General features: G+C 50.0%; 18 non-coding genes across 18 annotated transcripts; 9 read left to right on the forward strand and 9 right to left on the reverse strand.

Annotated features, from left to right (window-relative positions):
* Positions 1 to 242: 242 nt before the first annotated feature.
* On the reverse strand, positions 243 to 326 carry Trnal-uaa (transfer RNA leucine (anticodon UAA)). The gene has a single exon. It is a non-coding gene; the product is annotated as a tRNA-Leu (tRNA).
* A 683-nt stretch (positions 327 to 1,009) lies between these two features.
* Trnag-ccc (transfer RNA glycine (anticodon CCC)) lies at positions 1,010 to 1,081 on the forward strand. The gene has a single exon. It is a non-coding gene; the product is annotated as a tRNA-Gly (tRNA).
* Positions 1,082 to 2,207: 1,126 nt separating this feature from the next.
* Positions 2,208 to 2,291, reverse strand: Trnal-uaa (transfer RNA leucine (anticodon UAA)). The gene has a single exon. It is a non-coding gene; the product is annotated as a tRNA-Leu (tRNA).
* Positions 2,292 to 2,975: 684 nt separating this feature from the next.
* On the forward strand, positions 2,976 to 3,047 carry Trnag-ccc (transfer RNA glycine (anticodon CCC)). The gene has a single exon. It is a non-coding gene; the product is annotated as a tRNA-Gly (tRNA).
* Positions 3,048 to 4,178: 1,131 nt separating this feature from the next.
* Positions 4,179 to 4,262, reverse strand: Trnal-uaa (transfer RNA leucine (anticodon UAA)). The gene has a single exon. It is a non-coding gene; the product is annotated as a tRNA-Leu (tRNA).
* A 685-nt stretch (positions 4,263 to 4,947) lies between these two features.
* Positions 4,948 to 5,019, forward strand: Trnag-ccc (transfer RNA glycine (anticodon CCC)). The gene has a single exon. It is a non-coding gene; the product is annotated as a tRNA-Gly (tRNA).
* Positions 5,020 to 6,145: 1,126 nt separating this feature from the next.
* Trnal-uaa (transfer RNA leucine (anticodon UAA)) lies at positions 6,146 to 6,229 on the reverse strand. The gene has a single exon. It is a non-coding gene; the product is annotated as a tRNA-Leu (tRNA).
* A 688-nt stretch (positions 6,230 to 6,917) lies between these two features.
* Positions 6,918 to 6,989, forward strand: Trnag-ccc (transfer RNA glycine (anticodon CCC)). The gene has a single exon. It is a non-coding gene; the product is annotated as a tRNA-Gly (tRNA).
* A 1,126-nt stretch (positions 6,990 to 8,115) lies between these two features.
* Trnal-uaa (transfer RNA leucine (anticodon UAA)) lies at positions 8,116 to 8,199 on the reverse strand. Its single transcript has one exon. It is a non-coding gene; the product is annotated as a tRNA-Leu (tRNA).
* A 688-nt stretch (positions 8,200 to 8,887) lies between these two features.
* On the forward strand, positions 8,888 to 8,959 carry Trnag-ccc (transfer RNA glycine (anticodon CCC)). The gene has a single exon. It is a non-coding gene; the product is annotated as a tRNA-Gly (tRNA).
* Positions 8,960 to 10,085: 1,126 nt separating this feature from the next.
* Trnal-uaa (transfer RNA leucine (anticodon UAA)) lies at positions 10,086 to 10,169 on the reverse strand. The gene has a single exon. It is a non-coding gene; the product is annotated as a tRNA-Leu (tRNA).
* A 687-nt stretch (positions 10,170 to 10,856) lies between these two features.
* Positions 10,857 to 10,928, forward strand: Trnag-ccc (transfer RNA glycine (anticodon CCC)). The gene has a single exon. It is a non-coding gene; the product is annotated as a tRNA-Gly (tRNA).
* A 1,126-nt stretch (positions 10,929 to 12,054) lies between these two features.
* Positions 12,055 to 12,138, reverse strand: Trnal-uaa (transfer RNA leucine (anticodon UAA)). The gene has a single exon. It is a non-coding gene; the product is annotated as a tRNA-Leu (tRNA).
* A 688-nt stretch (positions 12,139 to 12,826) lies between these two features.
* Trnag-ccc (transfer RNA glycine (anticodon CCC)) lies at positions 12,827 to 12,898 on the forward strand. The gene has a single exon. It is a non-coding gene; the product is annotated as a tRNA-Gly (tRNA).
* Positions 12,899 to 14,024: 1,126 nt separating this feature from the next.
* Positions 14,025 to 14,108, reverse strand: Trnal-uaa (transfer RNA leucine (anticodon UAA)). The gene has a single exon. It is a non-coding gene; the product is annotated as a tRNA-Leu (tRNA).
* Positions 14,109 to 14,796: 688 nt separating this feature from the next.
* Positions 14,797 to 14,868, forward strand: Trnag-ccc (transfer RNA glycine (anticodon CCC)). The gene has a single exon. It is a non-coding gene; the product is annotated as a tRNA-Gly (tRNA).
* Positions 14,869 to 15,994: 1,126 nt separating this feature from the next.
* Positions 15,995 to 16,078, reverse strand: Trnal-uaa (transfer RNA leucine (anticodon UAA)). Its single transcript has one exon. It is a non-coding gene; the product is annotated as a tRNA-Leu (tRNA).
* Positions 16,079 to 16,761: 683 nt separating this feature from the next.
* On the forward strand, positions 16,762 to 16,833 carry Trnag-ccc (transfer RNA glycine (anticodon CCC)). The gene has a single exon. It is a non-coding gene; the product is annotated as a tRNA-Gly (tRNA).
* Positions 16,834 to 17,596: the final 763 nt, after the last annotated feature.

Consider the following 17,596-nt stretch of genomic DNA (forward strand, 5'->3'; position numbering starts at 1 on the left):
AATAGCCAAGACTCAGCAAACAAAAGTATGTTCGGCTACCGGGAATCGAATCCGGGTCGCCTGGCTGAAAGCCATGTCTCCTAACAGCTTTCCATTCCTTCTGACCGCCAGGCAATCAGACTTGCAGGGCAAGCTCCGTAATCACTGCCGTCTCTAATAATATCTCTCGAACCTGTTTGCGCGTAATTTACTTGCTTTCCCGCACGAAGGAAATGGGCAGTTTTGGAATATTTAAAATTCATTGTCAGATGTGGGGTTCGAACCCACGCTCCCTTTCGGGAACCAGAGCTTAAATCTGGCGCCTTAGACCGCTCGGCCAATCTGACGTGCGAGCGCAAATAACGTGCTGCCGTCGTTTCTAGCTTCATCTCCAGAGCCTGACTGCGAAATTTGCTTGTTTTTTCTTGTGCGAAGGAAATACGTTTTTTTAGAGTATTTTAGACGAGTTGTCAGATGTGAGGTTGCACCCCACCCTCACTTTCGGGAACCACAGCTTAAATATGGTGCCTTACACCGTTGTTTTCCGACGCCATCTGTCTTTAGTAGAACGAGCAGAACTCTGATTATCAATTTTTACATTGGCGCAGAGAAAACAACGAATGACAAGAAAAGGCCGTTCCCTATCAACGGCTACGCTGTGCATTTCACCCTTACGGGAAGCCAATGATATGCTCCAGGCGAGCATCAAACTAACCAACTTAACACTATGATACGTACGCGCTTTCTACTTCTGGACTGGCACACATATGCTCAATCGTCTCTGGATCGTCAGTAAGTACGTCACATTAGATATTTCTTTTATCACGCTGCTGTAAATTAAAGGGCAGTTTCTTCAACGGCTGTCAGTTCTGCTTCTAGTTACGCTACATCGTCCTAGCAGCACCTACACACTGCGTTCAGATGTGCTCACCTCCGCCCTGGCGTTGAGCGCCTACAGCGCCTTCGCCTTCGGCCTCTGGTGGCAGGAGGGTAGCCGACACATCGCGGCGTGAGTGAAGCGCAGCGCAATGCAGTGGTGGTGTAACGGTCAGCATGGTTGCTTCCCAAGCAGTTGATCCGGGTTCGATTCCCGGCCACCGCACGACACGTACATTTTTCTTCTAGGGATATTCCACGTAACGTAACGCGATCCTCGTAACTGAGAACTGTCGCGTTACGAATAGTTTTCCTTCGCCCCACGTCTCACTCCGTGTAGCCAGTGCGCTAGTCGCCGGATTTCGTTTCACAGCATCGTGTGTCTCCATGTGTCGACTTGTCTCGACTTTGCTCGGCTGACGCGAAAGCTGACGCTTGGAAACGGGCATATATGTAGAGGGCAGGCGCGAGAAACGACTGTGAGAGACCAAAAAACGACAAACACACGACAGAACCTTTCATTTTATTGTGGCCACAGATTCGCGCCTTAGTGTACCGAGAGGCAAGAGTGGCGTCAGCGTGCTGGACAGCATCATTAACGCTAAGCAGCAACGAAACCGAAGTAAAAAGGCAAAATGAAAGAAGCCAAATGCAGGTCGAGCTCCCAGCTGGTCACCCGTCCAAGTACTAACCACGCCCAACGGTTCTTAACTACAATGAACAGACGAGAACCGCTGCACTCAGCGTGCTATGGCCGTTAGCCACAACGCCGCGAAACGTGCAGACATATTGCTTGTTGTGCATGTCACTTGGTATTTACATGGCAGTGTCTCGCTGGAGGAAGCACTGTCTTTTACGAGAGAAAAATTAAATGGCACTTGCTGCGATCGAATACATGGCCTTTGTGTTCACAGCACGGCGCTCTAACCTACTGAGCTGACGAGCTGTGCAATGGGGCCACGTCAGCAGTCCAATACCCGGTCCACCGGCTCATCCACCTTCGTTACTGCCCTGCCAGTCATTTATACACGTATCTGTTTTCGTTGACTTTTGCTTTCTTGACGCTTGGACCCAAAAAGCACAACACAAAGAAAACGTAAACGCCCTGAGAATAGCCAAGACTCAGCAAACAAAAGTATGTTCGGCTACCGGGAATCGAATCCGGGTCGCCTGGCTGAAAGCCATGTCTCCTAACAGCTTTCCATTCCTTCTGACCGCCAGGCAATCAGACTTGCAGGGCAAGCTCCGTAATCACTGCCGTCTCTAATAATATCTCTCGAACCTGTTTGCGCGTAATTTACTTGCTTTCCCGCACGAAGGAAATGGGCAGTTTTGGAATATTTAAAATTCATTGTCAGATGTGGGGTTCGAACCCACGCTCCCTTTCGGGAACCAGAGCTTAAATCTGGCGCCTTAGACCGCTCGGCCAATCTGACGTGCGAGCGCAAATAACGTGCTGCCGTCGTTTCTAGCTTCATCTCCAGAGCCTGACTGCGAAATTTGCTTGTTTTTTCTTGTGCGAAGGAAATACGTTTTTTTTAGAGTATTTTAGACGAGTTGTCAGATGTGAGGTTGCACCCCACCCTCACTTTCGGGAACCACAGCTTAAATATGGTGCCTTACACCGTTGTTTTCCGACGCCATCTGTCTTTAGTAGAACGAGCAGAACTCTGATTATCAATTTTTACATTGGCGCAGAGAAAACAACGAATGACAAGAAAAGGCCGTTCCCTATCAACGGCTACGCTGTGCATTTCACCCTTACGGGAAGCCAATGATATGCTCCAGGCGAGCATCAAACTAACCAACTTAACACTATGATACGTACGCGCTTTCTACTTCTGGACTGGCACACATATGCTCAATCGTCTCTGGATCGTCAGTAAGTACGTCACATTAGATATTTCTTTTATCACGCTGCTGTAAATTAAAGGGCAGTTTCTTCAACGGCTGTCAGTTCTGCTTCTAGTTACGCTACATCGTCCTAGCAGCACCTACACACTGCGTTCAGATGTGCTCACCTCCGCCCTGGCGTTGAGCGCCTACAGCGCCTTCGCCTTCGGCCTCTGGTGGCAGGAGGGTAGCCGACACATCGCGGCGTGAGTGAAGCGCAGCGCAATGCAGTGGTGGTGTAACGGTCAGCATGGTTGCTTCCCAAGCAGTTGATCCGGGTTCGATTCCCGGCCACCGCACGACACGTACATTTTTCTTCTAGGGATATTCCACGTAACGTAACGCGATCCTCGTAACTGAGAACTGTCGCGTTACGAATAGTTTTCCTTCGCCCCACGTCTCACTCCGTGTAGCCAGTGCGCTAGTCGCCGGATTTCGTTTCACAGCATCGTGTGTCTCCATGTGTCGACTTGTCTCGACTTTGCTCGGCTGACGCGAAAGCTGACGCTTGGAAAACGGGCATATATGTAGAGGGCAGGCGCGAGAGAAACGACTGTGAGAGACCAAAAAAACGACAAACACACGACAGAACCTTTCATTTTATTGTGGCCACAGATTCGCGCCTTAGTGTACCGAGAGGCAAGAGTGGCGTCAGCGTGCTGGACAGCATCATTAACGCTAAGCAGCAACGAAACCGAAGTAAAAAGGCAAAATGAAAGAATCCAAATGCAGGTCGAGCTCCCAGCTGGTCACCCGTCCAAGTACTAACCACGCCCAACGGTTCTTAACTACAATGAACAGACGAGAACCGCTGCACTCAGCGTGCTATGGCCGTTAGCCACAACGCCGCGAAACGTGCAGACATATTGCTTGTTGTGCATGTCACTTGGTATTTACATGGCAGTGTCTCGCTGGAGGAAGCACTGTCTTTTACGAGAGAAAAATTAAATGGCACTTGCTGCGATCGAATACATGGCCTTTGTGTTCACAGCACGGCGCTCTAACCTACTGAGCTGACGAGCTGTGCAATGGGGCCACGTCAGCAGTCCAATACCCGGTCCACCGGCTCATCCACCTTCGTTACTGCCCTGCCAGTCATTTATACACGTATCTGTTTTCGTTGACTTTTGCTTTCTTGACGCTTGGACCCAAAAAGCACAACACAAAGAAAACGTAAACGCCCTGAGAATAGCCAAGACTCAGCAAAACAAAAGTATGTTCGGCTACCGGGAATCGAATCCGGGTCGCCTGGCTGAAAGCCATGTCTCCTAACAGCTTTCCATTCCTTCTGACCGCCAGGCAATCAGACTTGCAGGGCAAGCTCCGTAATCACTGCCGTCTCTAATAATATCTGTCGAACCTGTTTGCGCGTAATTTACTTGCTTTCCCGCACGAAGGAAATGGGCAGTTTTGGAATATTTAAAATTCATTGTCAGATGTGGGGTTCGAACCCACGCTCCCTTTCGGGAACCAGAGCTTAAATCTGGCGCCTTAGACCGCTCGGCCAATCTGACGTGCGAGCGCAAATAACGTGCTGCCGTCGTTTCTAGCTTCATCTCCAGAGCCTGACTGCGAAATTTGCTTGTTTTTTCTTGTGCGAAGGAAATACGTTTTTTTAGAGTATTTTAGACGAGTTGTCAGATGTGAGGTTGCACCCCACCCTCACTTTCGGGAACCACAGCTTAAATATGGTGCCTTACACCGTTGTTTTCCGACGCCATCTGTCTTTAGTAGAACGAGCAGAACTCTGATTATCAATTTTTACATTGGCGCAGAGAAAACAACGAATGACAAGAAAAGGCCGTTCCCTATCAACGGCTACGCTGTGCATTTCACCCTTACGGGAAGCCAATGATATGCTCCAGGCGAGCATCAAACTAACCAACTTAACACTATGATACGTACGCGCTTTCTACTTCTGGACTGGCACACATATGCTCAATCGTCTCTGGATCGTCAGTAAGTACGTCACATTAGATATTTCTTTTATCACGCTGCTGTAAATTAAAGGGCAGTTTCTTCAACGGCTGTCAGTTCTGCTTCTAGTTACACGCTACATCGTCCTAGCAGCACCTACACACTGCGTTCAGATGTGCTCACCTCCGCCCTGGCGTTGAGCGCCTACAGCGCCTTCGCCTTCGGCCTCTGGTGGCAGGAGGGTAGCCGACACATCGCGGCGTGAGTGAAGCGCAGCGCAATGCGGTGGTGGTGTAACGGTCAGCATGGTTGCTTCCCAAGCAGTTGATCCGGGTTCGATTCCCGGCCACCGCACGACACGTACATTTTTCTTCTAGGGATATTCCACGTAACGTAACGCGATCCTCGTAACTGAGAACTGTCGCGTTACGAATAGTTTTCCTTCGCCCCACGTCTCACTCCGTGTAGCCAGTGCGCTAGTCGCCGGATTTCGTTTCACAGCATCGTGTGTCTCCATGTGTCGACTTGTCTCGACTTTGCTCGGCTGACGCGAAAGCTGACGCTTGGAAACGGGCATATATGTAGAGGGCAGGCGCGAGAAACGACTGTGAGAGACCAAAAAACGACAAACACACGACAGAACCTTTCATTTTATTGTGGCCACAGATTCGCGCCTTAGTGTACCGAGAGGCAAGAGTGGCGTCAGCGTGCTGGACAGCATCATTAACGCTAAGCAGCAACGAAACCGAAGTAAAAAGGCAAAATGAAAGAAGCCAAATGCAGGTCGAGCTCCCAGCTGGTCACCCGTCCAAGTACTAACCACGCCCAACGGTTCTTAACTACAATGAACAGACGAGAACCGCTGCACTCAGCGTGCTATGGCCGTTAGCCACAACGCCGCGAAACGTGCAGACATATTGCTTGTTGTGCATGTCACTTGGTATTTACATGGCAGTGTCTCGCTGGAGGAAGCACTGTCTTTTACGAGAGAAAAATTAAATGGCACTTGCTGCGATCGAATACATGGCCTTTGTGTTCACAGCACGGCGCTCTAACCTACTGAGCTGACGAGCTGTGCAATGGGGCCACGTCAGCAGTCCAATACCCGGTCCACCGGCTCATCCACCTTCGTTACTGCCCTGCCAGTCATTTATACACGTATCTGTTTTCGTTGACTTTTGCTTTCTTGACGCTTGGACCCAAAAAGCACAACACAAAGAAAACGTAAACGCCCTGAGAATAGCCAAGACTCAGCAAACAAAAGTATGTTCGGCTACCGGGAATCGAATCCGGGTCGCCTGGCTGAAAGCCATGTCTCCTAACAGCTTTCCATTCCTTCTGACCGCCAGGCAATCAGACTTGCAGGGCAAGCTCCGTAATCACTGCCGTCTCTAATAATATCTCTCGAACCTGTTTGCGCGTAATTTACTTGCTTTCCCGCACGAAGGAAATGGGCAGTTTTGGAATATTTAAAATTCATTGTCAGATGTGGGGTTCGAACCCACGCTCCCTTTCGGGAACCAGAGCTTAAATCTGGCGCCTTAGACCGCTCGGCCAATCTGACGTGCGAGCGCAAATAACGTGCTGCCGTCGTTTCTAGCTTCATCTCCAGAGCCTGACTGCGAAATTTGCTTGTTTTTTCTTGTGCGAAGGAAATACGTTTTTTTAGAGTATTTTAGACGAGTTGTCAGATGTGAGGTTGCACCCCACCCTCACTTTCGGGAACCACAGCTTAAATATGGTGCCTTACACCGTTGTTTTCCGACGCCATCTGTCTTTAGTAGAACGAGCAGAACTCTGATTATCAATTTTTACATTGGCGCAGAGAAAACAACGAATGACAAGAAAAGGCCGTTCCCTATCAACGGCTACGCTGTGCATTTCACCCTTACGGGAAGCCAATGATATGCTCCAGGCGAGCATCAAACTAACCAACTTAACACTATGATACGTACGCGCTTTCTACTTCTGGACTGGCACACATATGCTCAATCGTCTCTGGATCGTCAGTAAGTACGTCACATTAGATATTTCTTTTATCACGCTGCTGTAAATTAAAGGGCAGTTTCTTCAACGGCTGTCAGTTCTGCTTCTAGTTACGCTACATCGTCCTAGCAGCACCTACACACTGCGTTCAGATGTGCTCACCTCCGCCCTGGCGTTGAGCGCCTACAGCGCCTTCGCCTTCGGCCTCTGGTGGCAGGAGGGTAGCCGACACATCGCGGCGTGAGTGAAGCGCAGCGCAGCGCAATGCGGTGGTGGTGTAACGGTCAGCATGGTTGCTTCCCAAGCAGTTGATCCGGGTTCGATTCCCGGCCACCGCACGACACGTACATTTTTCTTCTAGGGATATTCCACGTAACGTAACGCGATCCTCGTAACTGAGAACTGTCGCGTTACGAATAGTTTTCCTTCGCCCCACGTCTCACTCCGTGTAGCCAGTGCGCTAGTCGCCGGATTTCGTTTCACAGCATCGTGTGTCTCCATGTGTCGACTTGTCTCGACTTTGCTCGGCTGACGCGAAAGCTGACGCTTGGAAACGGGCATATATGTAGAGGGCAGGCGCGAGAAACGACTGTGAGAGACCAAAAAACGACAAACACACGACAGAACCTTTCATTTTATTGTGGCCACAGATTCGCGCCTTAGTGTACCGAGAGGCAAGAGTGGCGTCAGCGTGCTGGACAGCATCATTAACGCTAAGCAGCAACGAAACCGAAGTAAAAAGGCAAAATGAAAGAAGCCAAATGCAGGTCGAGCTCCCAGCTGGTCACCCGTCCAAGTACTAACCACGCCCAACGGTTCTTAACTACAATGAACAGACGAGAACCGCTGCACTCAGCGTGCTATGGCCGTTAGCCACAACGCCGCGAAACGTGCAGACATATTGCTTGTTGTGCATGTCACTTGGTATTTACATGGCAGTGTCTCGCTGGAGGAAGCACTGTCTTTTACGAGAGAAAAATTAAATGGCACTTGCTGCGATCGAATACATGGCCTTTGTGTTCACAGCACGGCGCTCTAACCTACTGAGCTGACGAGCTGTGCAATGGGGCCACGTCAGCAGTCCAATACCCGGTCCACCGGCTCATCCACCTTCGTTACTGCCCTGCCAGTCATTTATACACGTATCTGTTTTCGTTGACTTTTGCTTTCTTGACGCTTGGACCCAAAAAGCACAACACAAAGAAAACGTAAACGCCCTGAGAATAGCCAAGACTCAGCAAACAAAAGTATGTTCGGCTACCGGGAATCGAATCCGGGTCGCCTGGCTGAAAGCCATGTCTCCTAACAGCTTTCCATTCCTTCTGACCGCCAGGCAATCAGACTTGCAGGGCAAGCTCCGTAATCACTGCCGTCTCTAATAATATCTGTCGAACCTGTTTGCGCGTAATTTACTTGCTTTCCCGCACGAAGGAAATGGGCAGTTTTGGAATATTTAAAATTCATTGTCAGATGTGGGGTTCGAACCCACGCTCCCTTTCGGGAACCAGAGCTTAAATCTGGCGCCTTAGACCGCTCGGCCAATCTGACGTGCGAGCGCAAATAACGTGCTGCCGTCGTTTCTAGCTTCATCTCCAGAGCCTGACTGCGAAATTTGCTTGTTTTTTCTTGTGCGAAGGAAATACGTTTTTTTAGAGTATTTTAGACGAGTTGTCAGATGTGAGGTTGCACCCCACCCTCACTTTCGGGAACCACAGCTTAAATATGGTGCCTTACACCGTTGTTTTCCGACGCCATCTGTCTTTAGTAGAACGAGCAGAACTCTGATTATCAATTTTTACATTGGCGCAGAGAAAACAACGAATGACAAGAAAAGGCCGTTCCCTATCAACGGCTACGCTGTGCATTTCACCCTTACGGGAAGCCAATGATATGCTCCAGGCGAGCATCAAACTAACCAACTTAACACTATGATACGTACGCGCTTTCTACTTCTGGACTGGCACACATATGCTCAATCGTCTCTGGATCGTCAGTAAGTACGTCACATTAGATATTTCTTTTATCACGCTGCTGTAAATTAAAGGGCAGTTTCTTCAACGGCTGTCAGTTCTGCTTCTAGTTACGCTACATCGTCCTAGCAGCACCTACACACTGCGTTCAGATGTGCTCACCTCCGCCCTGGCGTTGAGCGCCTACAGCGCCTTCGCCTTCGGCCTCTGGTGGCAGGAGGGTAGCCGACACATCGCGGCGTGAGTGAAGCGCAGCGCAGCGCAATGCGGTGGTGGTGTAACGGTCAGCATGGTTGCTTCCCAAGCAGTTGATCCGGGTTCGATTCCCGGCCACCGCACGACACGTACATTTTTCTTCTAGGGATATTCCACGTAACGTAACGCGATCCTCGTAACTGAGAACTGTCGCGTTACGAATAGTTTTCCTTCGCCCCACGTCTCACTCCGTGTAGCCAGTGCGCTAGTCGCCGGATTTCGTTTCACAGCATCGTGTGTCTCCATGTGTCGACTTGTCTCGACTTTGCTCGGCTGACGCGAAAGCTGACGCTTGGAAACGGGCATATATGTAGAGGGCAGGCGCGAGAAACGACTGTGAGAGACCAAAAAACGACAAACACACGACAGAACCTTTCATTTTATTGTGGCCACAGATTCGCGCCTTAGTGTACCGAGAGGCAAGAGTGGCGTCAGCGTGCTGGACAGCATCATTAACGCTAAGCAGCAACGAAACCGAAGTAAAAAGGCAAAATGAAAGAAGCCAAATGCAGGTCGAGCTCCCAGCTGGTCACCCGTCCAAGTACTAACCACGCCCAACGGTTCTTAACTACAATGAACAGACGAGAACCGCTGCACTCAGCGTGCTATGGCCGTTAGCCACAACGCCGCGAAACGTGCAGACATATTGCTTGTTGTGCATGTCACTTGGTATTTACATGGCAGTGTCTCGCTGGAGGAAGCACTGTCTTTTACGAGAGAAAAATTAAATGGCACTTGCTGCGATCGAATACATGGCCTTTGTGTTCACAGCACGGCGCTCTAACCTACTGAGCTGACGAGCTGTGCAATGGGGCCACGTCAGCAGTCCAATACCCGGTCCACCGGCTCATCCACCTTCGTTACTGCCCTGCCAGTCATTTATACACGTATCTGTTTTCGTTGACTTTTGCTTTCTTGACGCTTGGACCCAAAAAGCACAACACAAAGAAAACGTAAACGCCCTGAGAATAGCCAAGACTCAGCAAACAAAAGTATGTTCGGCTACCGGGAATCGAATCCGGGTCGCCTGGCTGAAAGCCATGTCTCCTAACAGCTTTCCATTCCTTCTGACCGCCAGGCAATCAGACTTGCAGGGCAAGCTCCGTAATCACTGCCGTCTCTAATAATATCTGTCGAACCTGTTTGCGCGTAATTTACTTGCTTTCCCGCACGAAGGAAATGGGCAGTTTTGGAATATTTAAAATTCATTGTCAGATGTGGGGTTCGAACCCACGCTCCCTTTCGGGAACCAGAGCTTAAATCTGGCGCCTTAGACCGCTCGGCCAATCTGACGTGCGAGCGCAAATAACGTGCTGCCGTCGTTTCTAGCTTCATCTCCAGAGCCTGACTGCGAAATTTGCTTGTTTTTTCTTGTGCGAAGGAAATACGTTTTTTAGAGTATTTTAGACGAGTTGTCAGATGTGAGGTTGCACCCCACCCTCACTTTCGGGAACCACAGCTTAAATATGGTGCCTTACACCGTTGTTTTCCGACGCCATCTGTCTTTAGTAGAACGAGCAGAACTCTGATTATCAATTTTTACATTGGCGCAGAGAAAACAACGAATGACAAGAAAAGGCCGTTCCCTATCAACGGCTACGCTGTGCATTTCACCCTTACGGGAAGCCAATGATATGCTCCAGGCGAGCATCAAACTAACCAACTTAACACTATGATACGTACGCGCTTTCTACTTCTGGACTGGCACACATATGCTCAATCGTCTCTGGATCGTCAGTAAGTACGTCACATTAGATATTTCTTTTATCACGCTGCTGTAAATTAAAGGGCAGTTTCTTCAACGGCTGTCAGTTCTGCTTCTAGTTACGCTACATCGTCCTAGCAGCACCTACACACTGCGTTCAGATGTGCTCACCTCCGCCCTGGCGTTGAGCGCCTACAGCGCCTTCGCCTTCGGCCTCTGGTGGCAGGAGGGTAGCCGACACATCGCGGCGTGAGTGAAGCGCAGCGCAGCGCAATGCGGTGGTGGTGTAACGGTCAGCATGGTTGCTTCCCAAGCAGTTGATCCGGGTTCGATTCCCGGCCACCGCACGACACGTACATTTTTCTTCTAGGGATATTCCACGTAACGTAACGCGATCCTCGTAACTGAGAACTGTCGCGTTACGAATAGTTTTCCTTCGCCCCACGTCTCACTCCGTGTAGCCAGTGCGCTAGTCGCCGGATTTCGTTTCACAGCATCGTGTGTCTCCATGTGTCGACTTGTCTCGACTTTGCTCGGCTGACGCGAAAGCTGACGCTTGGAAACGGGCATATATGTAGAGGGCAGGCGCGAGAAACGACTGTGAGAGACCAAAAAACGACAAACACACGACAGAACCTTTCATTTTATTGTGGCCACAGATTCGCGCCTTAGTGTACCGAGAGGCAAGAGTGGCGTCAGCGTGCTGGACAGCATCATTAACGCTAAGCAGCAACGAAACCGAAGTAAAAAGGCAAAATGAAAGAAGCCAAATGCAGGTCGAGCTCCCAGCTGGTCACCCGTCCAAGTACTAACCACGCCCAACGGTTCTTAACTACAATGAACAGACGAGAACCGCTGCACTCAGCGTGCTATGGCCGTTAGCCACAACGCCGCGAAACGTGCAGACATATTGCTTGTTGTGCATGTCACTTGGTATTTACATGGCAGTGTCTCGCTGGAGGAAGCACTGTCTTTTACGAGAGAAAAATTAAATGGCACTTGCTGCGATCGAATACATGGCCTTTGTGTTCACAGCACGGCGCTCTAACCTACTGAGCTGACGAGCTGTGCAATGGGGCCACGTCAGCAGTCCAATACCCGGTCCACCGGCTCATCCACCTTCGTTACTGCCCTGCCAGTCATTTATACACGTATCTGTTTTCGTTGACTTTTGCTTTCTTGACGCTTGGACCCAAAAAGCACAACACAAAGAAAACGTAAACGCCCTGAGAATAGCCAAGACTCAGCAAACAAAAGTATGTTCGGCTACCGGGAATCGAATCCGGGTCGCCTGGCTGAAAGCCATGTCTCCTAACAGCTTTCCATTCCTTCTGACCGCCAGGCAATCAGACTTGCAGGGCAAGCTCCGTAATCACTGCCGTCTCTAATAATATCTCTCGAACCTGTTTGCGCGTAATTTACTTGCTTTCCCGCACGAAGGAAATGGGCAGTTTTGGAATATTTAAAATTCATTGTCAGATGTGGGGTTCGAACCCACGCTCCCTTTCGGGAACCAGAGCTTAAATCTGGCGCCTTAGACCGCTCGGCCAATCTGACGTGCGAGCGCAAATAACGTGCTGCCGTCGTTTCTAGCTTCATCTCCAGAGCCTGACTGCGAAATTTGCTTGTTTTTTCTTGTGCGAAGGAAATACGTTTTTTTAGAGTATTTTAGACGAGTTGTCAGATGTGAGGTTGCACCCCACCCTCACTTTCGGGAACCACAGCTTAAATATGGTGCCTTACACCGTTGTTTTCCGACGCCATCTGTCTTTAGTAGAACGAGCAGAACTCTGATTATCAATTTTTACATTGGCGCAGAGAAAACAACGAATGACAAGAAAAGGCCGTTCCCTATCAACGGCTACGCTGTGCATTTCACCCTTACGGGAAGCCAATGATATGCTCCAGGCGAGCATCAAACTAACCAACTTAACACTATGATACGTACGCGCTTTCTACTTCTGGACTGGCACACATATGCTCAATCGTCTCTGGATCGTCAGTAAGTACGTCACATTAGATATTTCTTTTATCACGCTGCTGTAAATTAAAGGGCAGTTTCTTCAACGGCTGTCAGTTCTGCTTCTAGTTACGCTACATCGTCCTAGCAGCACCTACACACTGCGTTCAGATGTGCTCACCTCCGCCCTGGCGTTGAGCGCCTACAGCGCCTTCGCCTTCGGCCTCTGGTGGCAGGAGGGTAGCCGACACATCGCGGCGTGAGTGAAGCGCAGCGCAGCGCAATGCGGTGGTGGTGTAACGGTCAGCATGGTTGCTTCCCAAGCAGTTGATCCGGGTTCGATTCCCGGCCACCGCACGACACGTACATTTTTCTTCTAGGGATATTCCACGTAACGTAACGCGATCCTCGTAACTGAGAACTGTCGCGTTACGAATAGTTTTCCTTCGCCCCACGTCTCACTCCGTGTAGCCAGTGCGCTAGTCGCCGGATTTCGTTTCACAGCATCGTGTGTCTCCATGTGTCGACTTGTCTCGACTTTGCTCGGCTGACGCGAAAGCTGACGCTTGGAAACGGGCATATATGTAGAGGGCAGGCGCGAGAAACGACTGTGAGAGACCAAAAAACGACAAACACACGACAGAACCTTTCATTTTATTGTGGCCACAGATTCGCGCCTTAGTGTACCGAGAGGCAAGAGTGGCGTCAGCGTGCTGGACAGCATCATTAACGCTAAGCAGCAACGAAACCGAAGTAAAAAGGCAAAATGAAAGAAGCCAAATGCAGGTCGAGCTCCCAGCTGGTCACCCGTCCAAGTACTAACCACGCCCAACGGTTCTTAACTACAATGAACAGACGAGAACCGCTGCACTCAGCGTGCTATGGCCGTTAGCCACAACGCCGCGAAACGTGCAGACATATTGCTTGTTGTGCATGTCACTTGGTATTTACATGGCAGTGTCTCGCTGGAGGAAGCACTGTCTTTTACGAGAGAAAAATTAAATGGCACTTGCTGCGATCGAATACATGGCCTTTGTGTTCACAGCACGGCGCTCTAACCTACTGAGCTGACGAGCTGTGCAATGGGGCCACGTCAGCAGTCCAATACCCGGTCCACCGGCTCATCCACCTTCGTTACTGCCCTGCCAGTCATTTATACACGTATCTGTTTTCGTTGACTTTTGCTTTCTTGACGCTTGGACCCAAAAAGCACAACACAAAGAAAACGTAAACGCCCTGAGAATAGCCAAGACTCAGCAAACAAAAGTATGTTCGGCTACCGGGAATCGAATCCGGGTCGCCTGGCTGAAAGCCATGTCTCCTAACAGCTTTCCATTCCTTCTGACCGCCAGGCAATCAGACTTGCAGGGCAAGCTCCGTAATCACTGCCGTCTCTAATAATATCTGTCGAACCTGTTTGCGCGTAATTTACTTGCTTTCCCGCACGAAGGAAATGGGCAGTTTTGGAATATTTAAAATTCATTGTCAGATGTGGGGTTCGAACCCACGCTCCCTTTCGGGAACCAGAGCTTAAATCTGGCGCCTTAGACCGCTCGGCCAATCTGACGTGCGAGCGCAAATAACGTGCTGCCGTCGTTTCTAGCTTCATCTCCAGAGCCTGACTGCGAAATTTGCTTGTTTTTTCTTGTGCGAAGGAAATACGTTTTTTTAGAGTATTTTAGACGAGTTGTCAGATGTGAGGTTGCACCCCACCCTCACTTTCGGGAACCACAGCTTAAATATGGTGCCTTACACCGTTGTTTTCCGACGCCATCTGTCTTTAGTAGAACGAGCAGAACTCTGATTATCAATTTTTACATTGGCGCAGAGAAAACAACGAATGACAAGAAAAGGCCGTTCCCTATCAACGGCTACGCTGTGCATTTCACCCTTACGGGAAGCCAATGATATGCTCCAGGCGAGCATCAAACTAACCAACTTAACACTATGATACGTACGCGCTTTCTACTTCTGGACTGGCACACATATGCTCAATCGTCTCTGGATCGTCAGTAAGTACGTCACATTAGATATTTCTTTTATCACGCTGCTGTAAATTAAAGGGCAGTTTCTTCAACGGCTGTCAGTTCTGCTTCTAGTTACGCTACATCGTCCTAGCAGCACCTACACACTGCGTTCAGATGTGCTCACCTCCGCCCTGGCGTTGAGCGCCTACAGCGCCTTCGCCTTCGGCCTCTGGTGGCAGGAGGGTAGCCGACACATCGCGGCGTGAGTGAAGCGCAGCGCAGCGCAATGCGGTGGTGGTGTAACGGTCAGCATGGTTGCTTCCCAAGCAGTTGATCCGGGTTCGATTCCCGGCCACCGCACGACACGTACATTTTTCTTCTAGGGATATTCCACGTAACGTAACGCGATCCTCGTAACTGAGAACTGTCGCGTTACGAATAGTTTTCCTTCGCCCCACGTCTCACTCCGTGTAGCCAGTGCGCTAGTCGCCGGATTTCGTTTCACAGCATCGTGTGTCTCCATGTGTCGACTTGTCTCGACTTTGCTCGGCTGACGCGAAAGCTGACGCTTGGAAACGGGCATATATGTAGAGGGCAGGCGCGAGAAACGACTGTGAGAGACCAAAAAACGACAAACACACGACAGAACCTTTCATTTTATTGTGGCCACAGATTCGCGCCTTAGTGTACCGAGAGGCAAGAGTGGCGTCAGCGTGCTGGACAGCATCATTAACGCTAAGCAGCAACGAAACCGAAGTAAAAAGGCAAAATGAAAGAAGCCAAATGCAGGTCGAGCTCCCAGCTGGTCACCCGTCCAAGTACTAACCACGCCCAACGGTTCTTAACTACAATGAACAGACGAGAACCGCTGCACTCAGCGTGCTATGGCCGTTAGCCACAACGCCGCGAAACGTGCAGACATATTGCTTGTTGTGCATGTCACTTGGTATTTACATGGCAGTGTCTCGCTGGAGGAAGCACTGTCTTTTACGAGAGAAAAATTAAATGGCACTTGCTGCGATCGAATACATGGCCTTTGTGTTCACAGCACGGCGCTCTAACCTACTGAGCTGACGAGCTGTGCAATGGGGCCACGTCAGCAGTCCAATACCCGGTCCACCGGCTCATCCACCTTCGTTACTGCCCTGCCAGTCATTTATACACGTATCTGTTTTCGTTGACTTTTGCTTTCTTGACGCTTGGACCCAAAAAGCACAACACAAAGAAAACGTAAACGCCCTGAGAATAGCCAAGACTCAGCAAACAAAAGTATGTTCGGCTACCGGGAATCGAATCCGGGTCGCCTGGCTGAAAGCCATGTCTCCTAACAGCTTTCCATTCCTTCTGACCGCCAGGCAATCAGACTTGCAGGGCAAGCTCCGTAATCACTGCCGTCTCTAATAATATCTCTCGAACCTGTTTGCGCGTAATTTACTTGCTTTCCCGCACGAAGGAAATGGGCAGTTTTGGAATATTTAAAATTCATTGTCACATGTGGGGTTCGAACCCACGCTCCCTTTCGGGAACCAGAGCTTAAATCTGGCGCCTTAGACCGCTCGGCCAATCTGACGTGCGAGCGCAAATAACGTGCTGCCGTCGTTTCTAGCTTCATCTCCAGAGCCTGACTGCGAAATTTGCTTGTTTTTTCTTGTGCGAAGGAAATACGTTTTTTTAGAGTATTTTAGACGAGTTGTCAGATGTGAGGTTGCACCCCACCCTCACTTTCGGGAACCACAGCTTAAATATGGTGCCTTACACCGTTGTTTTCCGACGCCATCTGTCTTTAGTAGAACGAGCAGAACTCTGATTATCAATTTTTACATTGGCGCAGAGAAAACAACGAATGACAAGAAAAGGCCGTTCCCTATCAACGGCTACGCTGTGCATTTCACCCTTACGGGAAGCCAATGATATGCTCCAGGCGAGCATCAAACTAACCAACTTAACACTATGATACGTACGCGCTTTCTACTTCTGGACTGGCACACATATGCTCAATCGTCTCTGGATCGTCAGTAAGTACGTCACATTAGATATTTCTTTTATCACGCTGCTGTAAATTAAAGGGCAGTTTCTTCAACGGCTGTCAGTTCTGCTTCTAGTTACGCTACATCGTCCTAGCAGCACCTACACACTGCGTTCAGATGTGCTCACCTCCGCCCTGGCGTTGAGCGCCTACAGCGCCTTCGCCTTCGGCCTCTGGTGGCAGGAGGGTAGCCGACACATCGCGGCGTGAGTGAAGCGCAGCGCAATGCGGTGGTGGTGTAACGGTCAGCATGGTTGCTTCCCAAGCAGTTGATCCGGGTTCGATTCCCGGCCACCGCACGACACGTACATTTTTCTTCTAGGGATATTCCACGTAACGTAACGCGATCCTCGTAACTGAGAACTGTCGCGTTACGAATAGTTTTCCTTCGCCCCACGTCTCACTCCGTGTAGCCAGTGCGCTAGTCGCCGGATTTCGTTTCACAGCATCGTGTGTCTCCATGTGTCGACTTGTCTCGACTTTGCTCGGCTGACGCGAAAGCTGACGCTTGGAAACGGGCATATATGTAGAGGGCAGGCGCGAGAAACGACTGTGAGAGACCAAAAAACGACAAACACACGACAGAACCTTTCATTTTATTGTGGCCACAGATTCGCGCCTTAGTGTACCGAGAGGCAAGAGTGGCGTCAGCGTGCTGGACAGCATCATTAACGCTAAGCAGCAACGAAACCGAAGTAAAAAGGCAAAATGAAAGAAGCCAAATGCAGGTCGAGCTCCCAGCTGGTCACCCGTCCAAGTACTAACCACGCCCAACGGTTCTTAACTACAATGAACAGACGAGAACCGCTGCACTCAGCGTGCTATGGCCGTTAGCCACAACGCCGCGAAACGTGCAGACATATTGCTTGTTGTGCATGTCACTTGGTATTTACATGGCAGTGTCTCGCTGGAGGAAGCACTGTCTTTTACGAGAGAAAAATTAAATGGCACTTGCTGCGATCGAATACATGGCCTTTGTGTTCACAGCACGGCGCTCTAACCTACTGAGCTGACGAGCTGTGCAATGGGGCCACGTCAGCAGTCCAATACCCGGTCCACCGG

The sequence above is a fragment of the Schistocerca cancellata genome, unplaced genomic scaffold (genome assembly GCF_023864275.1).
Source record: "Schistocerca cancellata isolate TAMUIC-IGC-003103 unplaced genomic scaffold, iqSchCanc2.1 HiC_scaffold_696, whole genome shotgun sequence".
Classification (NCBI taxonomy): domain Eukaryota; kingdom Metazoa; phylum Arthropoda; class Insecta; order Orthoptera; family Acrididae; genus Schistocerca; species Schistocerca cancellata.